This window comes from Bos indicus x Bos taurus, chromosome 3 (genome assembly GCF_003369695.1).
Source record: "Bos indicus x Bos taurus breed Angus x Brahman F1 hybrid chromosome 3, Bos_hybrid_MaternalHap_v2.0, whole genome shotgun sequence".
NCBI lineage: Eukaryota > Metazoa > Chordata > Mammalia > Artiodactyla > Bovidae > Bos > Bos indicus x Bos taurus.
The window spans coordinates 9,258,696-9,272,850 of record NC_040078.1 but is presented as its reverse complement, the minus strand read 5'-3'; the positions used below and the strand labels follow the sequence as shown (position 1 = coordinate 9,272,850).

General features: G+C 41.3%; 1 pseudogene; it reads right to left on the bottom strand.

Moving 5' to 3' along the window:
* Nucleotides 1-9,946: 9,946 nt before the first annotated feature.
* LOC113884217 lies at nucleotides 9,947-11,213 on the bottom strand (annotated as a pseudogene).
* Nucleotides 11,214-14,155: the final 2,942 nt, after the last annotated feature.

Sequence of the window (14,155 nt, the reverse complement as noted above, 5' to 3'; positions counted from 1 at the left end):
ATGTTACTAAGACACATTCCTGAAGTGTATCTCGTATTTCTAAGGATTGCTTTATTTCTACCAGTATCTCTCTAATCTTTCAGATACTGTACAAAAGAATATTCCAGCAGGAGTCATTTATTTAAAATGGGAATTTTCAGTTGACACTGTGCTTGTAATCAAGCCCTGGAATTATTGTTGAGAGATGAGGGGCTTTCTCTCAGCTCTACCCAGACCCAAGCTTCTCTGTGACTTTGGCCAAAATGCTTAGCACAGAAAATTCTTTGTAAGGTTAAAAATAAACAAACCAACAAATGTAAACATCCCTGTGTGAAGTTAACCCATTTACTACTAGATTTTGTCCTCTTCTCCCCTGCCCCCTCCTTTTCCATGCTCTGAGGATGCAAAGACCAGAGTCTTGTCCTTGTCCTGGAGGAAGATCTGAGTTACAGGGAGGTGACAAGCCAGATAACCTAACACAAGACTGTGTGGTCTGTTCTCAAGCAGAGCACAGGTTAGCCCTAGCAGGTTTCCAAGGAGCTCAGAGAGCCTACCTTTAAGAAATTTAAGTAATTTGTTTAAGAACCAACACCAGTAACAGTACTTCCTTGAGGGGAGGGACTTTCTCTACTTTGTTCATATTCCTAGCATCTATGTCAGTTCTTCACGTACAGTCAGTGTTCAATTAAAAAGTGTATTGAATGAATAATGAATTATAAAGAACTAATGATACAATTTGTGTGCTGTGTGCTCAGTCACTCAGTTGTGTCTGATTCTTGTGCCACCCCATGGACTCTTGCGACTCATGCAGCTCGCCTGGCTCTGGTGTCCATGGAATTTTCCAGGCAAGAATACTGGAGTGGATTGCCATTTCCTCCTCCAGGGTATCTTCCTGACCCAGGGATCGAACCCCCATCTCCTGCATCTCCCACGTTGCAGGCAGATTCTTTACCACTGAACCACCAGGGAATAGGGACATGTTAAAAAGGATCATATATTTACTTCTCCCTTTAAAATTGCAGTCAGGTCTCATGAGAATGAGTTAAAAAAAAATTTCTGGATTTCCCTGGTGGTTCAGTGGTCAAGAATCCTGCCAATGAAGGGAACATGATTTGATCCCTGGTCTGGAAAGATTCCACATGTAACTAAGCCTTTGTGCCACACCTACTGAAACCCATGTGCTCTAGAGCCTGTGTGTAGCAACGAAGACCCAGCACAGCCAAAAGAGCAAAAATAAATGTAAAAAAATTTTAGAAACTTCCCTTGAAACTATAGCCCCTCATTCTCATGGCTCTGTTCCTTCTGTAACTAGGCTTTTAATTTCACGTACTGTTTTCATCTCAAACTGTTACTTCCCTGGTGGCTCAGACAGTAAATCGTCTGTCTACAATGCGGGAGACCTGGGTTCAATCCCTGGGTTGGGAAGACCCCCTGGAGAAGGAAATGGCAATCCACTCCAATACTGTTTCCTGGAAAATCCCATGGACAGAGGAGCCTGGTAGGCTACAGTCCATGGGGTCTCAAACAGTCGGACACGACTGAGCGACTTCACTTTCACTTTCATCTCAAAGCCAGCTTTTGACTTACTGTGACCAAATTTCTACCTTACCATGCCTCTGAAGTTATTCCTATTTTTACTATGATATTCCCAGCCTGGGACTAAAGGTTGGTAAGAGTGGATATGTTCTGGCTTTGCTGAATCCATCTTTGTGGACCCTAGAGGAGTCTACTTAACCTCATGAACCTCTTTCTCTAATGCCAGCCCTAGGAATTAACAGATTTAAAGTCAGATTGCAATATTTAATCTATGGAATCGTATTTTCTCTTGGGGTTTTCTGAAAGCAAAGGTGCTTTCAGATAATCCCACTTATTGGTCATATAACAAAGAGTATTTGTAACTTAACTGAAAAGACACATTCTTTTTTTTAATGGAAGTACTGCATCTATCACTGAAGTTAGGAACTCACCTTGGTGGATAGTCAGGATAGCCCCCAATCACCACAACTAGACAAACCCTGCATGCAGCAACAAAGACCCAGAATAGTCAAATAAATAAAAAATAAAGCTATGGTTAAAACAAAACACCCCCTAATGTAACCTATTGACTTTGGGAGGTCAGTGTAGGTTCATCAGTTGTAACAAATGAACCACTCTGATGGGGGAGGCAATGCATATGTGGGAGTAGGGTCCATATGAGAACTTTATGCTCAATCTTGCCATGAACCCAAAACTGCTCTGAAAAATAAAGTCTGGCCAAAAGGTATGAACTTCTGTTAAAAGATAAATAAGTGCTGGGAATGTATTAATAAGCAACACGGTGACAATGGTTCGTATTGCTGGGCAGTATTCTTGAAAGTTGCTTAGAGAGTAGATCCTAAAAGTTCTCATCACAAGGAAAAAAAAGGGGTTTTCTCTTTTTTTGTTCTTGTATCTACATGAGATGAAGGATGTTAACTAAACTTATTGAGGTAATCATGTCTCAATACATGTTATTCAACTCATTACGCTGTATACCTTAAACTTACACAGTGCTGTATGTTAATTATCTCAATAAAACTAGGAGGAAAAATAAAGCCTATTAAAAACAAAGCAAAACCAAGCATAATCTTAGTTCTAGACACAGACCTAGCAATAAAAGAAATAATATAGGCACTTGTGATTCAGAAGAGAGTCTGTACTATTTCGCCTGGATTCCTCAGGTGTTTCCATGAAGTTTGGAAATCTGATAAAGCGAACGGAAGAGGAGGGTCTGGTGACCCATTAGCAGGGTGACAGTTGAACATTTGCATGAGTCCACAGCGGTTTAACTTAGTTACAGTTTTGATGCCTTTGAAGTTCCTGTTAATGCTTGTTCTTATTTTCATAAGAATGTGTGACTTGAGGGCGAGTTGACTAGAATAGTTTTTACTGCAGTAAAGAGTTGTTGTTGGAGGATATGCAGTGAAGAATTGTTGGAGGATATGTTGCCTCCGTTATGAGACAAAGATGCTCTGGGAGTCTAATGTACTGCATGGTGACTGTGTGTTGTGTACTTGAAACTTGTGAAGAGTGTAGATCTTAAGCTTTATCATCACACACATTAAAAAAAAAGGTAACTATGTCAGATATTGGATGTGTGAACCCGATTGTGCTAATCATTTCACAAAGTAGATATGTCAAATCACCACACTGTCCACTTTAAATATATAACATTTTATTGGTCTGTTATACTTTAATAAGGCTGAAAAAACAGTTGTTGAAAACTTACTTGTCTTCCACCTGTTTGCCTACATCTTAACACTTTACTTCTGACCCCAAAGGTGAAATCCAGTTTAAAAAGAAGCAAGAAAAACTGATTCTGGAGATTTCATTTTCAAGGACCTATCTGTGGTTTGGTACTTCTGGTTGGGACAATACTGAAGAATTTGACGCCCCAGAACCTACTTCCTGGAATTGAAATGTTAAGATGGTTTTTATTCTATCTTGGGGGAGGTCCTGAAAATAGAGCTGCTCAAACTTTAATTGTGCCATGTAGCAAGGATGAAAATCACTTGAAGTTTTAATAAAAATGCAGATTCTGATTCAATCGGTCTGAGATAGGGTCTAAAATTCAGCAGTTCTAACAAGCTCCCAAGTGTCAGCTCGGTTTGTCTTAGAATTACCTTAGACTGGATGGCTTAAACAGCAGAAATTTATTTTCTCACAGTTCTTAAGGCTGAAAGTCTGTGACCAAGGTGCTCGTGTGGTCAGATTCTGGTGAGGGCTTTGGTGGTGAGTGAGTGAGATCTGGACTCTTCCTCTTCTTATACATAGAATAATCTCACGATGGGGCTTCTACCCTCAAAACCTCATCTGAACCCAATTAACTCTAAGAGGCCCCAACTCCAAAACCATCACATTAGGAGTCAGGGTATCAACATATATCAATTTGGGGGAGAACACATTTCAGTCCACAGTGCCAGGTGTTGCTGCTGTTGTTCTGTAGAACAAGACCCTAAAAGAAGCTTTGTGTTTCTATGACAGCTTCAGGGGCCCACATATGCCTTACTTAGCACTCAGATCCTTGGTCCAGGAGATTTGTTGAGACCTAAATTTCATGAATATAGTAAGAAAGGTCGGGGCTTCCCAGGGGCCCAGTGGCAGGCAGGATCTGCCTGCTGGTGCAGGAGACATGGATTTGATCATGGGCCCAGGAAGATCCCACATGCTGCCTGGCAACTAAGCCCTCACCACAACTATTGAGCCTACACGTGGCAACTACTGAAGCCCTTGTAGTCCAGAGCTTGTACTTCACAAGAAGAGAAGTCACCCCATCAAGAAGCTCTTGCATCACAACTAGACAGTAACCCCCGCTGGTCACAGAGAGAGAAAGCCAGCACACAGCAATGAAGATCCAGCACAGGCAAAAAGAAAATAAATAAAATTTAAAAATAAAAGTTAAAAAAATTTTTTAAAATAAATAGCTTGGTAAACTCATTGTTATTTGTATTATAGAACTGCACCATCTACATCAAACTGTTATTTATGGCATTCTTGAATGACATGTTGTGGTATAGCCTTATGTGTAGAGTTTATACAAGCCAATTCAATGGACCACATAACTGACCCAGAGAGACATTTATAATGAGCTAAAAAGAGCCAAGCTGATTAGACTTTATCACTAGAGGCCATAGAAATTAAAGGAACAGTTTACAATATAAAGTATCTGACCATAAATTTTTGCCAATATGATCAATAGAACAGAGGAAATTAGAGAGTCTTACCAAGTGTGGAGAGGCTCAGATAAGCTTCCTTAATGTATCAGTACTTCAATGCTATATTAATTGCTGTGGTGTAGTCCCTCTTGGGCTTCCCAGGTGGCCCAGTGGTAATGATTCTACCTGTCAATGCAGGAGATGCAGAAGTTGCTGGTTCAGTCTCTGGGTTGGGAAGATTCCCTGGAGGAGGAAATAGCAGCCCACTCCACATTCTTGCATGGAAAATTCCATGACAGAGGAGCCTGGCTGGCTACAGTCCATGGGGTCACAAAGAGTCAGACATAACCGAGAACTCAAACACAAATCACAGTCTTGTTGTTGTGAGGGGGCTTGCATAACTCAACAAAGCTATGAGCCATGCCACCCAAGCTGGATGAGTCATAGTGAAGAGTTCTGACAAAACGTGGTCCACTAGAGAGGGAGACAGAAAACCACTCCAGTATTCTTGCAGATAGAACCTGATCAACAATATGAAAAGGCAAAAAGATATGACACTGGAAGATGAGCACCCCGCCCCCCACCCCAGGTCAGAAAGTATGCAAACATACTACTGGGGAAGAGCGGAGGGCAATTACTAACAAATCCAGGAAGAATGAAGTGGCTGGGGCAAAGTGGAAACATTGCTCAGTTGTAGATGTGTGTGGTGGTGAAAGTAAACTCCAATGCTGTAAAAAACGACATTGCATAGGAACCTGGAATGTTAGGTCCATGAATCAAGGTAAATTTGATGTGGTTCAAGTAGGAGATGGCAAGAGTGAACATCAACATCTTAGGAATCAGTGAACTAAAATGGACAGGAGTGGGAGAATTTAATTCAGATGACCATTATATCTACTATTGTGGGCAAGAATCCCATAGAAGAAATGGAATAGCCCATATAGTCAATAGAAGGGTCCAAAATCCAGTACTTGGGTACAGTCTAAAAAAACAACAGAATGATCTCTGTTCTTTTCCAAGGCAGACCATTCAATATCACAGTAATCCAAGTCTATGTCCAACCACTAATGCTGAAGAAGCTGAAGTTGACTGGTTCTATGAAGACCTACAGGACCTTCTAAAACTGACACCAAAAATGATGTCCTTTCATTATAGGGGATTGGGATGCAAAAGTAGAAAGTCAAGGGATACACAGAGTAACAAGGCAAGTTTGACTCTGGAGTACAATATGAAACAGGGCAAAGGCTAACAGAGTTCTGACAAGAGAACATGCTTGTCATAGCCATCACCCTTTTCCAACCACCCAAGAGACTCTACATGTGGACGTCACCAGATGGTCAAGGGATTCGATTTGGTAGACAGAATGCCTGAAGAACTATGGACAGAGTTTCAAAACACTGTACAGGAGGCAGTGACCAAAACCATCTCAAAGAAAAAGAAATTTACTCACACACAGAGTGCAGTGAGTGCAGTGAGAAATTTGCCTCTCAAGAAGGCAAAGTGATTGTCTGAGGAGGCTTTACAAAGAGCTGAGAAAAGAAGCAAAAGGCAAGGGACGAAGGGAAAGACAAGACAAAACTCTACCCAACTGAATGTAGAGTTCCAGAGAATAGCAAGGAGAGATAAAGCCTTCTTCAATGACCAATGTAAAGAAATAGAGGAAAGCAATAGGATGGGAAAGACAAAAGACCTTGGGAAAGACAAGACAAGAAAATTGGAGGTATCAAGGGAACATTTCATGTAAGGAAGGACACAATAAAGGACAGAAATGGTAAGGACCTAAGCAGAAGCAGGAGAGATTAAGAAGAGGTAGCAAGAATACACAGAACTACACTAAAAAGGTCTTAATGACCTGGATAACCATGATGGTGTGGTCATTCACCTAGAGCCGGACATTATGGACTGTGAAGTCAGGTGGGCCTTAGGAAGCATTACTATTAACAAAGCTAGTGGAGGTGACAGAATTCCAGCTGAGCTATTTAAAAATCCTAACAGTTAAAGTGCTGCACTCAGTGTGTGAGCAAATTTGGAAAACTCAGCAGTGGCTACAGGACTGCTGCTGCTGCTGCTGCTAAGTCTCTTCAGTCACATCTGACTCTGTGCGACCCCATAGATGGCAGCCCACCAGGCTCCCCCATCCCTGGGATTCTCCAGGCAAGAACACTGGAGTGGGTTGCCATTTCCTTCTCCAATGCATGAAAGGGAAAAGGGAAAGTGAAGTCGCTCAGTCGTGTCCGACTCTTAGTGACCCCATGGACTGCAGCCTACCAGGCTCCTCCGTCCATGGGATTTTCCAGGCAAGAGTACTGGAGTGGGTTGCCAGTGCCTTCTCTGACTAGAAAGGGTCAGTTTGCATTCCAATCCCAAAGAAGCAAGTAAGGAAGGAAGTGTTATTTGCTCAGTTGTGTCCAACTCTCCGTGAGCCCATGGACTGTAGCCCACCAGGCTCCTCTATCCATGGAATTCTCCAGGCAAGAATACTGGAGTGGGTTACCATTCCCTTCTCCAGGGGATCTTCCTGACCCAGGGATCTAACCCAGGTCTCCCACATTGCAGGCAGATTCTTTACTGTCTGAGGTACAGGGAGGAACCTTGCCAAAGAATGTTCAAATTACTGTACAACTGTGCTCATTTCACATGCTACCAAGGTTATGCTCAAAATCCTTCAAGCTAGACTTAAGTAGTATGTGAACCAAGATTTTCCAGATTCCAAGCTGGATTTCAAAGAGGCAGAGGAACCAGAGATCAGGTTGCTAACATTCACTGAATCATGGAGAAAGCAAGGGAGTTGCAGAAAAACATCTACTTTTGCTTCGCCTTTGACTGTGTTGTTCAGTCACTCAGTCGTATCTAGCTCTTTGTGACCCCATGAACTGCAGCACACCAGGCTTCCCTGTCCTTCACCATCTCCCAGATCTTGCTCAAACTCATGTTCATTGAGTCAGTGATGCCATCCAACCATCTCCTCCTCTGTTGTCCCCTTCTCCTCCTGCCTTCAATCTTTCCCAGCATCAGGGTCTTTTCTGAGTCTGCTCTTTGCATCAGGTGGCCAAAGTATTGGAGCTTCAGTTTCAGCATCAGTCCTTCTAATGAATATTCAGGATTGATTTCTTTTAGGATTGAGTGGTTTGATCCCCTTGGAATCCAAGGGACTCTCAAGAGTCTTCTCCAACACCACAGTTCAAAAGCATCAATTCTTCAGTGCTCAACCTTCTTTATGGTCCAACTTTCACACCCATACATGACTACTGGAAAAACCATAGCTTTGACTATACAGACATTTGTTGGCAAAGTGATATCTCTGCTTTTTAATATGCTCTCTAGATTTGTCATAACTTTTTTTCCAAGAAGCAACTGTCCTTTAATTTCATGGCTGCAGTCACCATCTGCGGTGATTTTGGAGCCCAAGAAAATAAAGTCTGTCAGTGTTTCCATTATTTCCTCAGCTATTTGCCATGAAGTGATGGGACCAGATGCCATGATCTTCATTTCTTGTGGATCACAACAAACTGTGGAAAATTCTTAAAGAGATGGGAGTAAAGTGGTCACTTTACCTGTCTCCTGAGAAGGCTGTATGTGAGTCAAGAAGAAACAGGACATGGAACAACAGACTGATTCAAAATTGGGAAAGGAGTACATCAGGCTGTATATTGTCACCCTGCTTATTTAACTTAAAGGCAGAGTATATCATGTGAAATGCTGAGGTGGATGAATCACAAGCTGGAATCAAGATTCAGTTCAGTTCAGTTCAGTCACTCAGTCGTGTCCGACTCTTTGTGACCCCATGAATCGCAGCACACCAGGCCTCCTTGTCCATCACCAACTCCTGGAGTTCAACCAAACTCATGTCCATCGAGTCAGTGATGCCATCCAGCCATCTCATCCTCTGTTGTCCCCTTTTCCTCCTGCCCCCGATCCCTCCCAGCACCAGAGTCTTTTCCAATGAGTCAACTCTTTGCATGAGGTGCCCAAAGTACTGGAGTTTCAGCTTCAGCATCAGTCCTTCCAAAGAACACCCAGGACTGATCTCCTTTAGAATGGACTGGTTGGATCTCCTTGCAGTCCAAGGGATTCTCAAGAGTCTTCTCCAACACACAGTTCAAAAGCATCAATTCTTCAGTGCTCAGCTTTCTTCACAGTCCAACTCTCACATCCATACATGACTGCTGGAAAAACCATAGCCTTGACTAGACAGACTTTGTTGGCAAAGTAATGTCTCTGCTTTCTTTTTTTTTTAGCTGGAGAATGTATTTTTATTCTTGTAGTTTTATACTAGGAAGTCAACATTTAATAATCCATTATTTACAATTGAATTATAAAAATTTTTAATCCTTAAATTGTACAATATCCTATGACTCCAAATTTTATCACTCTCCTTCAAGTCTGAAGAAAACGATCATGTAATTAAGTAACTTCTACAGGCAGCAAAGTCCCAGTGATATAACATTTAGTCTGAAGTCCTACACTCAGATGAGAATTAAGAACAGCCAGTATCTAACTGCGGAGAAGGCAATGGCACCCCACTCCAGTACTTTTGCCTAGAAAATCCCATGGACGGAGGAGCCTGGTAGGCTGCAGTCCATGGGGTTGCTAGAGTCGGACACGACTGAGCGACTTCACTTTCACTTTTCACTTTCATGCATTGGAGAAGGAAATGGCAACCCACTCCAGTGTTCTTGCCTGGAGAATCCCAGGGACGGGGAAGCCTGGTGGGCTGCCGTCTATGGGGTCTTACAGAGTCAGACACGACTGAAGCGACTTAGCAGCGGCAGCAGCAGTATCTAACTGGCCTGAAACCTGTGTTCCTGGCTCAGGATTCCTGTGATAAATCTGTAAGTCCACACTAAGACACAAAAATAAACTAGGGTGTGTATGTCATATAAAAACTTCACAGTAAAAATAACAAAAATGTTACCAAATTTCAACCATATTACAGTTTTCATCCATTAGCTTTCAAAATGCCTGATTAACTGAATTAAATGCAATTTTAAAAAATGTTTGCCCAGCATTTCAAAATGGTAATGGAGTATAACTTTTAAAATGTCAAAGTATGCTGTACATATTGCACTTTTCTGCTAGGCTGGGCTAGTATCCTCCATGGCAAGATACCAAAACTACTGAATAAAATACACTTTAAAATCATAGGTAATTGATTCATTTCCCTGAAATCATCATCATCATCATCATCACCAAAACCTTCCAGGATTTTGTAAGATTTGATTCCTTAAATACAATTTTAAAGTTTAACTTAAGGAGGGGGAAAAAAAAGACCCTCATGTATTTGACTTATTTCCTTTTTTTGGTCATTCAGTGACCAAAGAGAATTTTAAACAAATTATGTTTCATGTTTTCTGGCTTAATAAAAAGTTAGAATTTCTATTATCCAAATTAAGAAAAATTATACTAATCAGAAGCTATTAATTTTCAAAACTCTATGTCTGTCTGTAGGTCCTCTTAGAACCTTTCCAAACTTTCATAAACAATAGACTTTAATCAATTATGTGTTAGAATCAAATTAGGTAAGGAAAACATTTTGCAAAAATAAAATCACTTCCCAATATGCTTGACAGAAACAAGCTATTCATTTTCATTTGTGTTCCATTGAAGACATTACTGAAATCTGTCCAGTGGTTTATTTCCAACTGGTCCACTATGAAATTCTTCAGAATGTTTTAAGATTGGCTGTAGCTAGAGTTCTGACTTCCATTTGGACCCTGCTCTCCTTCACTGTTTGGAGGAGGTTTTGGTTTCGGCATCTTACTAAGAATAGTTGCCTCTCTTTTCTCTCATCAAAAATTTTCCACTGCTCATACAACTTTAAAATAACCCTGATTATTTCCAAAATCTTCTCCATATCCACAGAAAGCTCAGCAAACCACTGTCTGGCATCATTCTGCTGTACAACACAGGCTACATGTAGGCAAGCTAAAGCTATCATGAAAGGAGGATACAGTAGGCAAAGATCCGTTCTGTAGGTATCATTTACTATCCTCCAAGCAAGGGAAAGCAGTATGTCTTCTTGGCCCATGTCCTGCACATACTGGAACAAAGGTCTATAAGGATGATACACTATCAAGCAACAATCCATTAATTCTAAAAGATAGAATTCACATTCTAATACATGGTTCATCTTATAAGGAAATTCCTTTAGAAAGGCATATGAAAATCTAGTTTTCAATACAGAAGTAGCAGCAGCAATCAATCTTGTATTTGATACTACTCCAAATTCCTCTACTTTGGATGCCAAAAACACACATGTAGGACCCATTAATACAGGATCTATACTTTTCAGAGAATACCTTGCATAGAATCTCTTGAAATAGACCGTAGCAGTGGCAATAACTTGTTGTCTTAATTTAAGTTGTTCACCTAATGCTTGGATAACATTTGTAAAAAATATCTGTAATTTCCCATACTCTTCTTCCAAGAGAAACTTTAAATCTTTTTGGCATTCCTTCAACAGATCTTGTTTGTCCAAAATCCATTGTAAATAGTGGAGCTCTGCCAAAAGTTCCCTGCCATGGAACACAGCTTGCCCTCATAAAAAAGCACCAGCCGCTGGAGCGGTGCGCAGAGCGACCATAGCCCCAACCCTTCCCGTCACCGGGCTCCTTGATCTGATGGCCTCAGGTCCGCTCTGCGGCGGTGACCTGTCTCTGCTTTTGAATATGCTATGTAGGTTGGTCATAACTTTCCTTCCAAGGAATAAGCATCTTTTAATTTCATGGCTGCAATCACCATCTGCAGTGATTTTGGAGCCCAAAAAAATAAAGTCTGATACTGTTTCCACTGTTTCTCCATCTAGTTCCCATGAAGTGATGGGACCAAATGCCATGATCTTAGTTTTCTGAATGTTGAGCTTTAAGCCAACTTTTTCACTCTCCTCTTTCCCTTTCATCAAGAGGCTTTTTAGTTTCCCTTCACTTTCTGCCATAAGGGTGGTGTTATCTGCATATCTGAGGTTATTGATATTTCTCCCAGCAATCTTGATTCCAGCTTGTGCTTCTTCCAGCCCACCATTTCCCATGATGTACTCTGAATATAAGTTAAATAAGCAGGGTGACAATATACAGCCTTGACGTACTCCTTTTCCTATTTGGAACCAGTCTGTTGTTCCATGTCCAGTTCTAACTGTTGTTTCCTGACCTGCATACACATTTTTCTAGAGGCAGGTCAGGTGGTCTGGTATTCCCATTTCTTTCAGAATTTTCCACAGTTTATTGTGATTCACACTGTCAAAGGCTTTTGCATAGTCAATAAAGCAGAAATAGATGTTTTTCTGGAACTCTCTTGCTTTTTCGATGATCCAGCAGATGTTGACAATTTGATCTCTGGTTCCTCTGCCTTTTCTAAAACCAGCTTGAACTTCTGGAAGTTCACAGTTCACATATTGTTGAAGCGTGGCTTGGAGAATTTTGAGCATTACTTTTCTAGCGTGTGTGATGAGGGCAACTATGCAGTAGTTTGAGTGTTCTTTGGCATTGTCTTTCTTTGGGTTTGGAATGAAAACTGACATTTTCCAGTTGATTCTCCAGGAATCAATATTACCTGGAGAAATATCAACAACCTCAGAAATGCAGATGATACTGCTTTAATGGCAGAAAGTGAAGAGGAACTAAAGAGCTTCTTGATGAAGGTGTAAGAGGAGAGTGAAAGAATTGGCTTGAAACTCAATATTTAAAAAAACCCAGCTAAGGTCATGTCATCTGGTCCCATCATTTCATGGCAAATAGAAAGGGGAAAAGAGGAAGCAGTGCCAGATTTTATTTTCTTGGGCTTCAAAATCATTGCGTATGGTGACTGCAGCTTTGAAATTAAAAGACACTTGCTCCTTGGAAGGAAAGCTATGACAAACCAAAGACAGCACATTCAAAAGCAGAGATATCAGGGCTTTCTTGGTGGCTCAGTGGTAAAGAATCCATCTGCCAATGTAGAAGACATGAATTTGATCCCTGCTGCAGGAAGATTCCACATGCCATGGAGCAACTAAGCCCATACACCACAACTATTGAGCCTGTGTTCTAGAGCCCCAGAGCCACGACTACTGCTCCTGTGTGCCACAGCTTATGAAGCCTGCAGTGCTCTAGAGCCAGTGTTCCACAACAAGAGAAACCACCACAAAGAGCAGCCTGTGCACTGCACAACTTCTCACGACTACTAGAGTAGTCCCTGCTTGCTGCAGCTAGAGGAAAGCCCAAGCATCAGCAAAGACCTGGCACAGCCAAAACTTACTAATTAAAAAACTAACTATATTTATATATGATACCACCATAGTTTGGTCTCAGGTCATACAACAGGGAGGGAACACAGCCCCGCCCTTCAATAGAATATTGGATTAAAGATTTACTGAGCATGGCCCCACCCATCAGAACAAGACCCAGTTTCTCCCACAGTCAGTCTCTCCCATCAGGAACCTTCCACAAACCTCTTAACCTTATCCATCAGAGGGCAGACAGAATGAAAACCACAATCCCAGAAAACTAATCAAACTGATCAGAAGGACCACAGCCTTGTCTAACTCAATGAAACTATGAGCCATGCCGTGTAGGGCCACCCAAGATGGATGGGTCGTGGTGGAGAGTTCTGACAAAATGTGGTCCATTGGACAAGGGAATGGCAAACCACTTCAGTATTTTTGCCTTGAGAACCCCATGAACGGTATGAAAAGGCAAAAAGATTTGACACTGAAAGATGAACTCTCCAGGTTGGTAGTGCCCAATATGCTACTGGAGATCAGTGGAGAAATAACTTCGGAAAGAATACAGAAACAGAGCCAAAGCAAAACAATGCCCAGTTGTGGATGTGACTGGTGATGGAAGTAAAGTCTGATGCTGTAAAGAACAATATGGCATAGGAACCTGGAATGTTAGGTCCATGAATCAAGGTAAATTGGAAGTGGTCAAACAGGAGATGGCAAGAGTGAACATCGACATTTTATGAATCAGTGAACTAAAATGGATTGGAATGGGCAAATTTAATTCAGAATACCATTATATCTAATACTATAGGCAAGAATCCCTTAAAAAAAATGGAGAAGACCTCATAGTCAACAAAAGAGTCCAAAATGCAGTTCTTGGATACAATCTCCAAAATGACAAAAGATCTCTGTTCGTTTCCAAGGTGAACCATTCAATATCACAGTAATCCAAGTCTATGTCCTGACCAATATGCTGAAGAAGCTGAAGTTAAATGGTTCTATGAAGACCTCCTAGAACCTTCTAGAACTAACACCCCCAAAAGATATCCTTTTCATTATAGGGGACTGGGATGCAAAAATAGGAATTCAAGAGATACCTGGAGTAACAGACAAATTTGGCCTTGGAGTACAAAATGAAGCAGGGCAAAGGCCTACAGAGTTTTGCCAAGAGAATGCACTGGTCATAACAAACACCCTTTTCCAACAACAAAAGAGAAGATTCTACATATGGACATCACCAGATGATCAATACCAAAATCAGATTGATTATATTCTTTGTAGCCAAAGATGGAGAAGCTCTATACAG